The following is a 15,530-nucleotide window of genomic DNA, read 5'->3' on the forward strand; positions in this document are numbered from 1 at the left end:
AAATAAATTGAAAGTAACTGCGAAAATATTCATACAATAGAGATGTGCAAACATGGAGTTGGTATTTACAAACTCTTCACAGAGGGTCCTAGAGATGACTCCAGGACTGAGCTGGCTGTTTAGGAATTATATGAGGCAGGCAGGCAGGCAGGCAGGCAGAGAGAGAGAGAGAGAGAAAGAGAGAGAGAGAGAACGAACATATTTGGCCACTTAGGTACATTCTGCAATCTGACCTCACCAGTTTCAGTGGCACAGATGAAAGTCTGGCTCAGATGGTTTGGAGACTGGGAATGTGCAATGAGCTTTTCTCCCTTCTCTCACACAAATCCCTCTCATATAGTTTAATTATAATTTAGCATTACATCCATACATTACCATTATTAAATTATTAAATGTTATCATGATGGTCAGTGATGCTCTTTTGCAAGCCCACTTCAAGCCAGTTGTTACTTGATTCCTGCTGACTCCAGCTAAACTTCCCACTTCCCCATCCTTGCTCCAGCTAGTCACACCAGGCCAGGCTCCAATTCATCCCCTCCAATGCTAACTCCTGGTAGCACTTGTTAACTTTTGTATACCATTTTGGGTTGTGTTATGTGAGCAACATGTACAGAAATTGTTATTGAGGGAAGGGTTTAGTTAAAGAAGAAGAAGAAGAAGAAGAAGAAGAAGAAGAAGAAGAAGAAGAAGAAGAAGAAGAAGAAGAAGAAGAAGAAGAAGAAGAAGAAGAAGAAGAAGAAGAAGAAGAAGAGTTGGTTCTTATATGCCGCTTTTCCCTACCCGAAGGAGGCTCAAAGCGGCTTACAGTCGCCTTCCCTTTCCTCTCCCCACAACAGACACCCTGTGGGGTGGGTGAGGCTGAGAGAGCGCTGATATCACTGCTCGGTCAGAACAATATTATCAGTGCCGTGGCAAGCCCAAGGTCACCCAGCTGGCTGCATGTGGGGGAGTGAAGAATCGAACCTGGCATGTCAGATTAGAAGCACTCCTAACCACTACACCAAACTGGCTTTCTAAAAATAGCCTGGGATTTGCAGAACCTAAAAGATAGCTATGGCTGGCCCTGCTACATGGATTTGCCTTCCTGCATAGGGTCCAGCCCTTGCCTGTTAGCTACAATGAAAGAACACCAGAAAACAAATGCACAACAAAATTTAAAGGGTACAACTATATGCTAGAAAAGCAACATGCAGTTGCTGTCAAAAATGACAAATCCTTGCCACATGAAAAAATAAAACTGTCAGTCCAGTTGTTAGTCTATTATCATCATGACAGGCAGTGCTTCTTCAGGGTCTTAGGTCTTTCACATCATCTATCATCCAATTCTTTTAAATAGAAATTTCAGGAACTGAACCTGGGACCCTCTATATGCCAAGAAGAAATATGTTTTCTTGTCTCCAACGGTATGCTCTACCTCACCTTTTCATTATTTTAGTGTCCTTATAATCCCAACGTTATAATGATTCCACCAGAACATTTTTGCAGATGGAATTATTTCTGCAAGTGGACTGTGACTTGCTAGCCTCCCCCATCACACCTCTATTGCAGCCCTAAATGCCCCTTGAAATTTGAGGGGAGAGATGTGGGCCTATATTAGTAAGGGATATTGATAAATTTGTGATCCAAAGGCAGAAGTCATCAACTGCTGAACCATCCTGGTTGATTCAAATCATCATATTTTCCCATCTCCAAATCCCCAATAGTGGATGCTGCAGACAGGAATGATGAAATGCATAACAGGGTAAATTCAGTTAGACATTAATGAAAGAAAGGGAAGAACCTAACATACAATGGGTATTTCGTTGTTGTTGATTTTATTGATCTTCTTACAGGGAAGTGACAAAGCTTGCCACAGTGAAACCAGGAAAGGACAGCACATTTAACTACTTTTGGTCAACCCCCCCCCCTCCCCCAATGCCTTTATGCCACTTAAATAGCTTGTTTATAAAATTAATATGCATAATGGTTATATATTAGCATATGTTTTCAGAAGAACTGGAGAAAAGGAAAGCATGATTCAATAGTCCATTCACTTAACCATGACCTAGAGTCTGGTGATGCTACTTTTTGTCAACAAGAAAATATTGGAAAAAATCTGCAAATTTTCTCCCTTTTTCTTGCTGTCCAACAAAATATCACATTAGAATTGTTACGTAAAAAAGATTGTAGAAATTACAGACACCATAACATCCAGCAGATCTAAGAAGGTATTAGCACACTTCTCAACATTACAAGATTCCAGTAAACAATACTATATCCATTTTTGTTGGAAAAGAAGCTGGTTTCATGTGGTAGATTTGTCAAAAAGCAAGGAAATATTGGATTATGAGTCATACTCAGATGCAAAAGATACTAAAATTAAATTTGTGTTTGATCCAAAATATTGTTATTAAATATGGTACCAAATAATATTAGAACATATAGTAAGCTTGTAAAATATATGTTAACAGATAAAATGAGATTGAAAGAAATAATTGATTTATAAACAGTATACTGTAAATCTATATTTTGACAAACATGTAGAATGTAGTATGTGATGTGATAGTATGATAATGTACTATTATGTCTTAAAAAAAACCTTTTCTTTCTTCTTGAAAGTTGTCTTCCCCCACCCCAATAGAACTATTTGTATAGACAAATATCAATTCAGTGCCTTTAAGAAATAGTGGTTCTGTCTTGCTAGAGATGATTATAATAATGTAAAAAAGTATATATTCATATATATATGAAAAGCTGGTTTACATTTTTGCCATGCTTCAGTATCTCAGTGGTTAAATTCTAAAGAGAAGGAACAAAACGGAAATATAACAGCCTTCTTAATTACAGACCTCCAGACTGTGAGCATTGATAGGATCTCTGCAATTTAGCTAGGAGAATTAATAACTGCTGATGTATAAAAGAATAACTACTGAGCCATAACATGAAACCCTGTGTACTTCCTTTCACTCACTTGATCAATCAAGTGAAAGCCACTATGGATACTTGATACTGTGTGTAATTCAATTTGTATTCATTTTGAATCCTCACGTTCCTCATTAATTAAACAATGCAAATTTCACAGATACTTGAAGTATAAAGGGTTGAAAACAAAGTTTAGGCAGATCTGTGAACAACAGATCTGGGTACGGTAGAAGAATAAGAATAAGAATAAGAATAAGAATAAGAATAAGAAGAAGAAGAAGAAGAAGAAGAAGAAGAAGAAGAAGAAGAAGAAGAAGAAGAAGAAGAAGAACTGGTTTTGTATACCCCAGTTTTTACTATTGAAAACTCTCAAAGTGGCTTACAAACACCTTTCCCTTCCTCTCCCTACAATACTGTGGTAGCCAAAGGGGACCTAGAATGGGGAGCAATATGCAGGTATGGGCTGTTTGAGCTCTTTATGTATGTCATGGAAACAGGATGCAGAACTAGTGGTCTGATCTAGCATGGCTTTTCTTATGATTTGAAGTTGAAAGATCCCCAAAAATAGTGACATGGCCCTTCAGAGAAGTGGGTGTAGAAGTAAGATGCAGGAGCCAGCCAATTAAACCACCATTTACTATTTCTATAATGGAGAAAGAGACTAGGTCTGTAGAACAGGGGATATGGGTTCCAGTGATGTCTAGGGATGTCAGCAGCCATTTAAACCTCCGAGAAAGGCCACATAACCCCTAGGGAGATCTCATGTAACCCCAGGGTACCCCAAAACCCTGGTTGGGGACCCCTAAGTCCACAGAAGTCAGTGGTTTAGAAATTAAAAACAGGGGGCTGGATGATACATTTTTAATCAGAGGCCCTTACTGAAAGTTATTCTGTTGGCAGCCTTATCTTTAAGATACCTCTAGCATAATAATGTCGGCAGCAACAACTACTACAATAATAATAAAGTATTAATACAATGATATATTAGTGAAAATAATAACAATGTTGTTTTATTATTATATTAAAACTGCCCACGGTGCCGCGGGCACCGCGGACTAAATAATGCCGTAAGGGCTGGGTGGGAGGAGTTAGGGCGGGCTGTGTCCGGGATGAGGAAGGGTGCCGATTGGCCCCTCCTCTGGACTGACAATCAGAGGGCCCAATCGGCAGGCGCAAAGCGCCTGCCGATTGGGCCCTCTGATTGGCCCGCCGCCGCCAAGGCAGCAATTGCAAGCCGCGCGCAGCGTGGCTTGCGGTTACTCCCTTGCTGGCGTTAGGCCGCCGGCAAGGGAGCCCCGCACTGGCTCGCTCGAACTAAAAAATGGCCGCCGACAACAAGAACCCGCCGAGGAGCCGCTGCAGCGCACAGCACCAGGCCACCAGGGAGCCACCGCACGAAGCCACGGCCTCCCTTCTCCACTCCCTTCCCGGGCCACCGCCGAGACAAGAACGCTGTGCCAACGACGCCCGCCCTCGAAAATGCCTCCTCTTTCAGGTACGCTTCCTTCCCTCACGCTGCCCTCGCCTGTCCCTCGCTCTGCCCCCAGCTGCTAGCGCCCATTGTATTTTTTTTACAATGGGCTTTTTTCCTAGTAAGGAAATATCTTGTATGTTATTGATCACTTTTTAAATACTATCCTCCTTTCATAGAGTTCAGGAGGGCAGACTAGAGTGAACTCAGTTTATTCTATAAGGACAGTGCTGAATCTGGTGGGGATAAACACAGAGGTTCCTCATGACTTAATCATAACTCCCATTACTATCATAGAACACATGGCCAACAACAAAACTGAACTCCATACTGTTCAGCCACTTCCCAAAAATACACAAGCTGAAAAGGTCAAACAACCCCAATTGAAAAACTTGAGTCTCTCAGACATATGCAAAAGATAGGAGAGGCTAAAAAGTAGCAGCTTACCAAGGACACCACTGAGTGATAATCTGCATTTGGAGTTGTACAATAAAACACCTGTCTGACCATGTCTTTATACAATCTTTCTGCAAAGAGCATGGCTACTTCTCAGCTTCAAACGATTAGATGTCTCACATGTGAATTCAGCCACAGAGATTTGTCCTTGGACAGCAGGCTACACTTGGATCCACTTAGCAAGTAGACTCTCAATGCGAAAGTTCACATTTGGTACAAACAGGTGCCTGGAAGCACAGCTCTCCAGTAACATACTTAAAGTAGTTCACTATTGAAAAGGCATCCTCAGTTAAGGGTTGTTTGAGCCAACTGCTCAAAAGGGTATTGTTTTCCACTTATAATATTACATTCCTGTCATGCCAAAGCTGCTGTTGCCAAATTCTGAATGCTTACTGCAGCCAACCACAGGAATTCAGCCTCTTCAGAAAAGCAATGTGACAAAAATGGCTGGTCTTCAAGAGCAGTGCAACGGATATGTAAACTTTATATTCCTAAGGAGCCAGGCGTTGCCACCATGGAAAACTCCAAACTATTTAAGACCTTTCAGAAACAAAGAATACAGGTGTACACAGAACTGGCAAAGTAAGATTCATATTGTACAGTCAATCTGCATTTTGCCAAAAAGCATAATTACTCCCCATGTTTTTTCTGAATTTGTCTACAAAGAATAAGGCAAGTATACATCCATGTTTATCACACACACTCACAGAAATGCTACAAGCTATACAATGATGCCCCAAGCAAAAATAACATGAAGACATTGTCAGGAAATCTAATAACCAGGAAAGGAGAAGGGATACTTACAGGTATGCAAAGCCGGCTACATATTCAGAATAGTCTGAATTTAATGCAGAACTTCCTTTCACCACAAAAAACAAAAGGTTCGGTGATGCCACATGGAAGGGGGAAAGGGAATGGAGAAAAGAAATGGTACCTAGCGCATATGTGCCATTTCAAATAGAAACATGGACTGGGAACCTGAACCCTCCATGCACTTGTGTGGCACCATTTCTTGTTGTGGAAGCAGTCTTCTGGTGCTATGTGTTAGCATCCTTCAATGTGCCCAGAAGTACTCAGTTTCACAAGGACCAATTATGCATGGCGGCCAGTATGCCGGATGGCCGCTGTGCCATTCCCCGTGTATGCACGGGGGTGGGACTTCCCAGCATACGTGGATGCCCGTAATACCATGAACACACGTGCTGTGCGCTGGGGCCAGGAAGCCCGGGACGCTGCCGGACAGTGGCAGTGGCTGGGGGGGAGTGGGGAGGGGCCGGGCCCCCACCACACGCTACGGCAAGAGCAGGGGAATGCCCCTGCTGCTCCACAGCTCTGCGGAGCTTGCAGGGGAGTGTGGTATCCCTACAGGGCACCGTTAATTATGCATGGTGCCACCCCAGCCCCTGCTAGCACCCGCGGTATCCCGAGGACTGCAGAAGTCTCTGCGTTCGCATAACACGGGCCTTCCATGGCCCTGGGCTGGGCCATTGTCACACTGGCAGCGGGGCGTGCATAATCAGGGATTTTCCCTGATGCCCTGCTACCACCAGCGTGGGCAATTCGGCCCATGCATAATGGGTCAAAGTGAGTGAGAGGGGGTAACTAAAGGGTGAGTGAGAGAGGGTGACTAAAGGGTGACGACAGGTGCAACTGGATGCAAAGTTTGGAATCTAAGCGATTCGTCCTAAAATATTAACTAGATAATTATTCAGCAGCAGATGCAGAGCTTTACTGAATAAAACACAACCCTTAAATTATGTTTAGAAAAGAAAAGCCACAAAGTCCATTTAATTATGCTATAAAGCAAAAGAGAATAGAATCCCAATTGTCCTATGAGGCTTCCAATCAAATACTGTCATAATGGCATGAAGAATTGCACACAAATCATAGAATTATAGAATCATAGAGTTGGAAGGGGCCATACAGACCATCTAGCCCAACCCCCTGCTCAACGCAGGATCAGCCCTAAACATCCTAAAGCATCCAAGAAAAGTGTGTATCCAACCTTTGCTTGAAGACTGCCAGTGAGGGGGAGCTCACCACCTCCTTAGGCAGCCTATTCCACTGCTGAACTACTCTGACTGTGAAAATGTTTTTCCTGATATCTAGCCTATATCGTTGTATTTGTAGTTTAAACCCATTACTGCGTGTCCTCTCCTCTGCACCCAACAGAAACAGCATCCTGCCCTCCTCCAAGTGACAACCTTTCAGATACTTAAAGAGGGCTATCATGTCTCTCAACCTCCTTTTCTCCAGGCTGAACATTCCTAAGTCCCTCAGCCTATCTTCATAGGGCTTGGCCCCTTCGCCCCAGATCATCTTCGTCGCTCTCCTCTGTACCCTTTCAATTTTATCTACATCCTTCTTGAAGTGATGCCTCCAGAACTACACACAGTACTCCAGGTTTGTCTGACCAGTGCTGTATAAAGGTAAAGGTAAAGGTATCCCCTGTGCAAGCACCGAGTCATGTCTGACCCTTGGGGTGACGCCCTCTAGCGTTTTCATGGCAGACTCAATACAGGGTGGTTTGCCAGTGCCTTCCCCAGTCATTACTGTTTACCCCCCAGCAAGCTGGGTACTCATTTTACCGACCTCGGAAAGATGGAAGGCTGAGTCGACCTTGAGCCGGCTGCTGGGATCGAACTCCCAACCTCATGGGCAAAGCTTTCAGACAGCTGCCTTACCACTCTGCGCCACAAGAGGCTCACCAGTGCTGTATACAATGGGACTATGACCTCTTGTGATTTTGATGTGATGCCCCTGTTGATACAGCCCACATGGGATTTATTTCAAAATGTTGTATCTTTGTTGTTTAATAAATTAGTACAATTTATTGCATGAAGAAAATAAAGTGCAGAGCTGGATGCTTTAATCTTTTAAAATTGCACATGGGAAGAAAGAACCATTTGTTTTAAGGTATTTTGTCCAAAACGACAGTTTTGTCACATTCTGATATTTTGCGAAAGTGTTTATGTTTATTTCCCAAAGTTAATATGTCCAATTTTATATTTTAAAAAGAAAAAACTGCGTGGGAATCTTCATAAGTAGAATCCAAAGTGTTAGTATTTGAGTTTAAATGGGGACACTGAGCACCACTACAAACTAGAAATTGTGGCCACATACTTACGCAATGTCCAAGCACCAATAATATGGATATGTTTCATTTCATTTAATAAATTATTTTTTTCTGTTCCATCAAGTCACAGATGACTTTTGCAACCCTGTAAACTTGTCAAGGCAAGAGATGTTCAGAGGGACCTTGGTATTCCTTGGTGGTCTCCCATCCAAGTATTGACCAGGGCTGACCCTGCTTAGTTTCTGGACCTGAAAAGGTCACTTTTCTTGCTATGAGTTAAGCTCCTGATCACAGTTCACAGATCACAGCTCTTAAATACTTCCAGAGGATGTAGCGATGACCACAAGACAGAGGACAGCTTTGAAGAGGGATTAGAAAGATTCATGGTGGCCAGAAGCTATAAGCCTCTGAATCCCTGAGAAAGGAGGCAACATCAGGGGAAGGCACTGGCCTCTGTTCTTGGCTCTCCAGAAGCGATTCTTTCATCCATGGTTCTTTTATGATAAGAACTGTTGGCATTCTATTCTACTTCCTTACTTCCAGATTTAATTTTCTTCTCTATTAAGAGCTGATCTGGAGGGGGCTCAAGATCACCTAACCAAGCCGTAGGGCAATCCGAACTGGAAGGTAAGGCTCTGATCATCGAATGGGCAGTCTGAAAAAATATGCATATGAACTGCCCTACTACCTGAGCAAGCAAATAATTATAGGCAGCCACAGGAAATGGTTGCAATGTCAGTGGGAGAAAAATAACTGTGGCCTAGCTGGCAAAACCAACCAAAAATTCAAAAGTGCATATAAAAGTTGTCTTCTTTTTGATTCCAATATGCGACAAGGTTCCAGTATTGAATACCTTGTTTCCCCTTTGCTCTGTCATAGCATATTTCATCAGCACAGACAAAAATTGTAGCTCCCAGATGGTCTAGTAACCTGCATTGCATGGATCCAGACTGTCACATATTGGAATCAAAAAGAAGACAGTTTTTATATACACTTTTGAATGTTTTGATTGGTTTTGCCAGCTAAGCCACAGTGCTTTTTCTTTCACTGATTTTGTTGCAACTGACCCGAGCAAGTAGAGGTGTGACATAACCACCTTGGATTACTTTGGCCCCACTGAAGGAGAACTGGTTGGCCTCTTTGGCCCATTGTGCACGGCTGCGGAAACGGTGATTTCAGGTCACATGGAAAACGCGGAGGGGGAAGACGCGAAGCACACCGGTTATGCACGGGACGGGACGCAACGACGGCAAAACCCAGAGTAACCAATTATGCACGCGGCGATCCCGGCGCCGCTTCTGGTTGCGCCCCGGTCACCCGGAAGCTGCGCTTTCTTCCGCGTTTCGCTAATGCGGCTTTTTCGGCGGCATGCACCGAAGCTGCGGCCGGTTGCAGCCGGCACCGTGCGTTATCCGTGATTTTAGTCGCCGCCATTCCACCCCGAATGTGTGTTGTTCCCCCCGTGCATAATGGGTCTATGTGAGACAGGATGCTGCACTGGATGAGCCTCAGGTCTGATTCAACAGGGCTCTTCTTAAATACAATTTTTCTCCCCATTCATAAGCTTTTAATTGGTTATCAACTAATCTAAATTTGCCTCCCTATAATCTACTATGTAAAATATTCTGAAACATCAAAGTAAACAGATTTGGATTTCTAAAGAGATTTTGGTGTTGGAAATTAAAAATTAAGCACCAACAAGATATTTTATTGGCTTGCATTTTATAGGTCTGCCCTGAGAATCCTTTCAGACACTATTTATAACTACTAATATTGCTGCCAAATGGCTGTATTAAGTTGCAAACAGTTAACTGGTTGAACTTGTTTTCTGGGTATTGTTCAGCACAAGTTTCCCAAAGAAATCCCTCTGCCTCAGGGGATAAGGAGATAAAGCAGGAAGCAGTAAACTGTCAAACCCAAAGCTAGGATTAGCATTAACTGACAGAAATGCCATCACATCAATGCACAAAGGTTTCAGCCAAACTAATTACATTTTGAGTTGTTAAAAGTCATGTTTTCCCTTCTAAATATTTGTGTGACCACATACCTTGGATGCTCAGAAAAACACAGAGCAATCGACTGCAATAGGGCTGAATTCACCAAAATGAGTTTCCAAAGATTTCAGTAACAGATTTAAAAGTGCAAGCCAACATTTGGATTTGTTGCTAAATTTGATGGATACCATTAAACTGTACTGTCAGCTGAAGAAACACATTGTCAGTCAAATATATATTTCACAATACCCTGGATTTTCTTCAGTATTATTATTTTTTCGTTATTTTTTATTTCATACCCCAAAATAATGGGAAATCATTAGTTTAGGGTAAGTAAAGCCAATTTTCCATCTTCATTTTGGCCAATGCTTGCTTGTTTATTTATTATCATTATATATTTAATCTGCCATTCCCTGGAGGCTGAATTAGAGTATTGTGTATTAGTGTATTGTGACTTTCTGAATTAGTATCTTCTGCACTTGGGGCCATTCTGCAAGGCAGTGGCGGCAATGGGCTCCCACGGTGCATTGCTGAGGAGCTGCTCTTCCCTGGCCACATGGGCCTACTGTGGGACAGGCCCTGTTGCCCCCTGCCACAGCTAAGGGAACACAGATTCTCTTGCATTCCCTTAGCCCGGGACATCTGAGAGCCTGATGCACAGCAAGTCCAGGACGGGGCCTGCCCAGCGGCTGCAGTCATATGGAAGTGGGGATTTGCCCTGCTTCCATATGACCACCCTCTCAGCCTTTTCCACTCGTGTGGAATCAGCCCTGATGAAATTTTCTCCAGGACATGATAGATCACAGATCTTCCAACCAGTAGTACATCCTTAAGAAATATTTACCATGCAAAACGTCACTTTGTCAACTTTACTAAATTAAATTGGCTCTTCTTATTCCACTGTCTCCTTTCATGCTTTTTACACCTGCCAGTTTAACATCATGGTTTTTGATGATATTAAGTTTTCGTTTATTTTGATTATAAATTTTAATAATATCATGATAATTACATTAAGAATACAGGACAGAGTAAATGCAATAAATCCACCATCAAGGTTGTGGTATGAATCACAAATATGGAATTACATGATGCAATTAATAAACCACTGCCATGTGAGCATGTTTTTAATGTGGTGAATAACCTATCCTAGTTTTAATTGTCACACAGAGCCAATTAACATTCATGAGTAGATGCAGAATTCCAGCAGACAAAGCTTGACATCCTCAACTATCCCTTTAAAATAAATGGTACATTGAAGCCAACATAATAAGTAAACGAGGGTTTTGCTCTAGGCTACGGCAATCCTTACAAGCTTGCAGCACTCCTTCCAATTATACCCGCTCTCTTTCAGTGCTTCTTCTTCCTCATGGGGTACCTTTATCAGCTTTGTTTCTATATTCTGATTCTCTCTCTCTTTCTCTCTCTCTGTTTCTCTGAGAAAAGAGACAGGGTTTACCCTAAGGCATGATTTAGAACTCTTTGCTCAAATTACAAACACTTCACAACATCCTGAAAAAAGAAAAAGGCAATGGGAGGGGAGGGTTATAAACTTCTCACCTACTTACAACCTAAGCAATATCACAGTGTGAAACATCCCAGAGTTAAAAGGGCAGGACCCAATCTATTGGAGTTGGTAAGATTTAAACAGAAACACCCACAGAAGATATTGTTGAAAAAACCAAACAACATTTATTTCAATTGGAGCTTCTGTGAATTATCTCTGGGACTCATGAAAGTTCATATTGAAATAAGTGTTGTTAGTCTTTAAGGTGTTGCTATACCTTTGGTTTATTTTGCTGTGACAGAATAACAAGTCCAACCCTTTGAAAAAAGCAACAATGCTGTGTTGGAATCCTTGAGACTTCTAACTACTACTGATAAGAGGGGAGCCAGATTGTATCACTGATGGTTCAATATACATTTTTAAAGACCAGTGGTACTAGCCCACCAATATTCAGCATACTTAACAGCTGACTCATAGCGCTCTTGTTTGTCTCCTCACAAACCAAGTATAAACAAGGGAGTTGCATGGATAAAGCTAGCATTGATAACAATATCTGGAAAATGTTCAGCTACACACTCGCTGAAGTTTCTGCCATACAATGGCTGGCTCACCCATTTCTCCACATGATCACAGAACTCTAGAGTTGAAATAAAAGTCTGGGTTGGGGAAAGGATTACTGTGCTGTATCAGATTTAGTTTATCAAAAGCACAGGCTCACTGGTGCTTTCCACTGCCCCTTTCTAGACTGGTTCCCAAGTTATCTTCAGTTGTACATGTGTTATACAGAACTATCATATTTGTTCCTGAATACATACCATTCAAAATACAGTACACAGAATTGTGCACTGCATTAATAATAGAGACATTGCAGATCCAACATGATTGCTTGGATCTCCTGGAGATTTGCACAAATGGAAGGTGGAATCATTTTTACGGATTCCACTTACTCCTGCTATGTCTCATGCTGTTCTTAGAGGTCCCCCCTCCCCCGCAGGAGTAGCATCAGATCAGAGCTTCAAATTAGCACAAATAAGGCCTGAATCTAAGCATTTTCTGGAGCTATATGCGGAACCTCACAGCAAAGAAAGCCCTGTGAAAAAGTGAAAATGTCATCAGGGAAATTTGTTCCAGATTTTTGTAAACTTTTCCTGGTCCCACTGGTTCACCCTGATCATCCTTTCTTTCACACAGTTTGTCACAGGACAACCTAGGGCAAATTTTTAGTCCAGTTTTTAGTTCAATTATATTTGTTTGTTTAATGGAAAACTGGCCTTGCATGTTTGTTGGTGAAATTAGATTTAATATTATGACTGAACCAATGTCATATAACTGGTTCGTGCTGTGATTGGATGGTGCCTTCCATGCATCATATGTATAAATGCTGCCCTGCCCAAAGGAATCTCAAGCCTTTGCAAACAGACCTAAGGACAACACACTTTAAGCAAAGACAAGGCATAAAACTTTTAAAATTGCATTCCCAAGTGTGGAATAAGCATAATATTCCTCCATGACAGTTGAATTATTCCTCTCCTTCCTGCATTATCTCTTTATCCCCTAAGGCAGAGGGATTTCTTAGGGTGGCAAAGACCTCTCATAATACCTCTCACATGGCTATCTAGGTCAATTAGAATTCAGGAGGTAATGAGACATTTTTAAGGAGAAAGGATTTATACAGTAGAAATTCTTTTTGACCCTCAACCTTCCTTCAGCTGTCTACCTCAAAGCAGAGGGAGGAATTGTTCTTATGTGGAACCAGCATTGTTTAGTGATCAGAGTGTCACACTAACATCTGGGAGACCCAGGTTCAAATCTCCACTTCTGTCATGGAAGCTTTCTTGGGCCAGTCCTACACCCTCAATCTAATGTACATCATAGGGTTGTGGTGAATACAAATGGAGAACAGAATGATATGAGTTGCTTTGAGTGCCCACTGGGGACAAAGGTGGGGTATAAATAAATCAAAATAATAATTAAATGAAACTACCTTAAAGAAGACAAAAATAAGCAATGAAAAATCTAAGCAAGTAAGCTAAGTCAAAACAATTTCCAGGATGCAGTTGTACATTTAATCCTATTATGAGTAATAACACAAGACTCCATAATGCTGCTTTCATTACTCACAAGCCTAGATATCACTAAAGGTTCAATCGCTATAAAATGCTTGGCCATTTTGGGATGGTGCAGTCAGTAGAGTAGTGGATTAAGTAGAGGCCAGAAAAATATTCTACATGAAGGAATCAACAACTAGTACTGCCCTGGGTTGGTATGTTTTCCCTACCACATTTCTAGTTATCTGAGCAGCCAGGTATTTGGAATTCAGGAGCATCTCAACTTACGGCAACTTCAGAAGAAGAGACAGGAAGAAGTTTCCCATTATCTGCCTCTGCATAGCTACCTTGGACTGCCTTGGTGGTCTCTCATCCAAGTACTAACCAGGACCAAGCTTACTTCGCTTTGGAGATCTGACAAAATTGGACTAACTTGGGCCATCCGGGTCAGGGTGATATTGATATTATTATTTAAAACAAAATCAACTAAACTAGAACATGGACAGGCCTAAAAATAGTTTTTCATCACTCGTTTGTGTTATGTGTAAGGCTTATGCACACTATAGTGTAGTTTGGCCTTTTAAAGGTCTCCAGTCCCACTGTTTTCACACATGGTTCCATTTTTCTGCCTATTTCTTCCTAGTTTAGAAAATGCTGTTGCTCAATATAGAATACACGCTTTGCATGCAGACAGAGTGTGAGAGGTTTAATACATGGCATTTCCAATTAAAGGATCTCAGGTAGCAGGTGCCTTTCTGTGGCTGAGATGATCTTCCACCAGTCAGAATACTGAGGCAGCTAGACCAATGATCTGAGTTGATATATGGCAGGTTTGGGCATTCAGTGTGTAGATCAAGGCAGCACTGATGGTTATATTTCTCCCAAAGTCGCATACAATTCCCACCAAAGGAGTGTACGAATGAATGACACACAGGCCTTAAAAATCTAGCCTTCAACTCTTGTCCTATAGAACTGATATTAACAAGCAATGCTGCAGCTGAATTGCTGATTACGCTGTTATTTTACTTGCACTGTTTATTGTTTTATTTTACTTGTACTACTTATTATACCATGAAGATGAAGATTATTTTAAGGGTGAGGAAGATTAAAAACATCATAAATGAACAAATGGAATCAAACTGATATTCTATAACTTTAAACACTCTAATAATTTGTGCCACTACCACTGAGTAGTATACCATATTGGTCATGGCCTTGAATACATTTATGTGTTCTTTTATTATAGCTAAGATTAAATAGGTACATAACTGACATTAAGTTGCAAGCAATTTATGGTGATCCTAGCAAAGGGCTTTCAAGGCAAGTAAGAAGCAGCAACTGCCTTCCTCTGCAGAACCTTCCTTGGCAGTCTCCTATCCAAGTACCATCCCTTCTTAACTTCTGAGAACTGATGAGATCAAGCTATACCATGGCAACTTCCCTCCCATAGCTAAGACTACTATATATTACAAAAATGAATTTTTCATTCCACTGGTTTAGACAGATTTATTTGATCTGATTAGACAGATTCAAAGGATTAGACAGAATCTGATTAGACAGATTCAAAAGAACAGATATACGGAGGATATATTATTGGCTATTAACCTTGACAGTCAAATGTAATCTACAAGTTCAGCAGTAGAAGGCCTCTGAATGTCAAAGCGAAGGGAGCAGTTAGCAGGCGACTGCCCTTGAGCCCTGGTTAGAGACTATCCATTGGCATCTGATTGTCCACTGTGTGATTGTTGCTATTCTCACATTCTATTATTTACAGTTACTATTTAAAGTGTTCAACATCATCATCATCATCATCATCAAGATCAGTCACTGTCCTTGTTTGGGAAACAGGATGAGATCTGGTTTGCTCACAATCATGCAATCAATATAGATTTAAGTGAGTAGGTATATTGGACTGAAGCAGCAGAAGCAGTTTAGAGTCCACCTTCAAGACCAACAAAGTTTTAGTCAAGGTATGAGTTTGTATCTGAGGAAGTGTGTGTGCAAACAAAAGCTTTTACCTTGATTAAAACTTTGTTGGTCCTGAAGGTGCCACTGGACTCTAAATTTGTTTTTACACAAT

General features: G+C 41.5%; 1 protein-coding gene across 10 annotated transcripts in view; it reads right to left on the reverse strand.

Annotated features, from left to right (window-relative positions):
• Positions 1-15,530, reverse strand: part of NAV2 (neuron navigator 2) — a 342,897-nt gene that overhangs the window by 76,592 nt on the left and 250,775 nt on the right. The window lies entirely within an intron of this gene.

This window comes from Paroedura picta, chromosome 2, assembly GCF_049243985.1.
Source record: "Paroedura picta isolate Pp20150507F chromosome 2, Ppicta_v3.0, whole genome shotgun sequence".
In the NCBI taxonomy this organism is placed as follows: Eukaryota; Metazoa; Chordata; class Lepidosauria; order Squamata; family Gekkonidae; genus Paroedura; species Paroedura picta.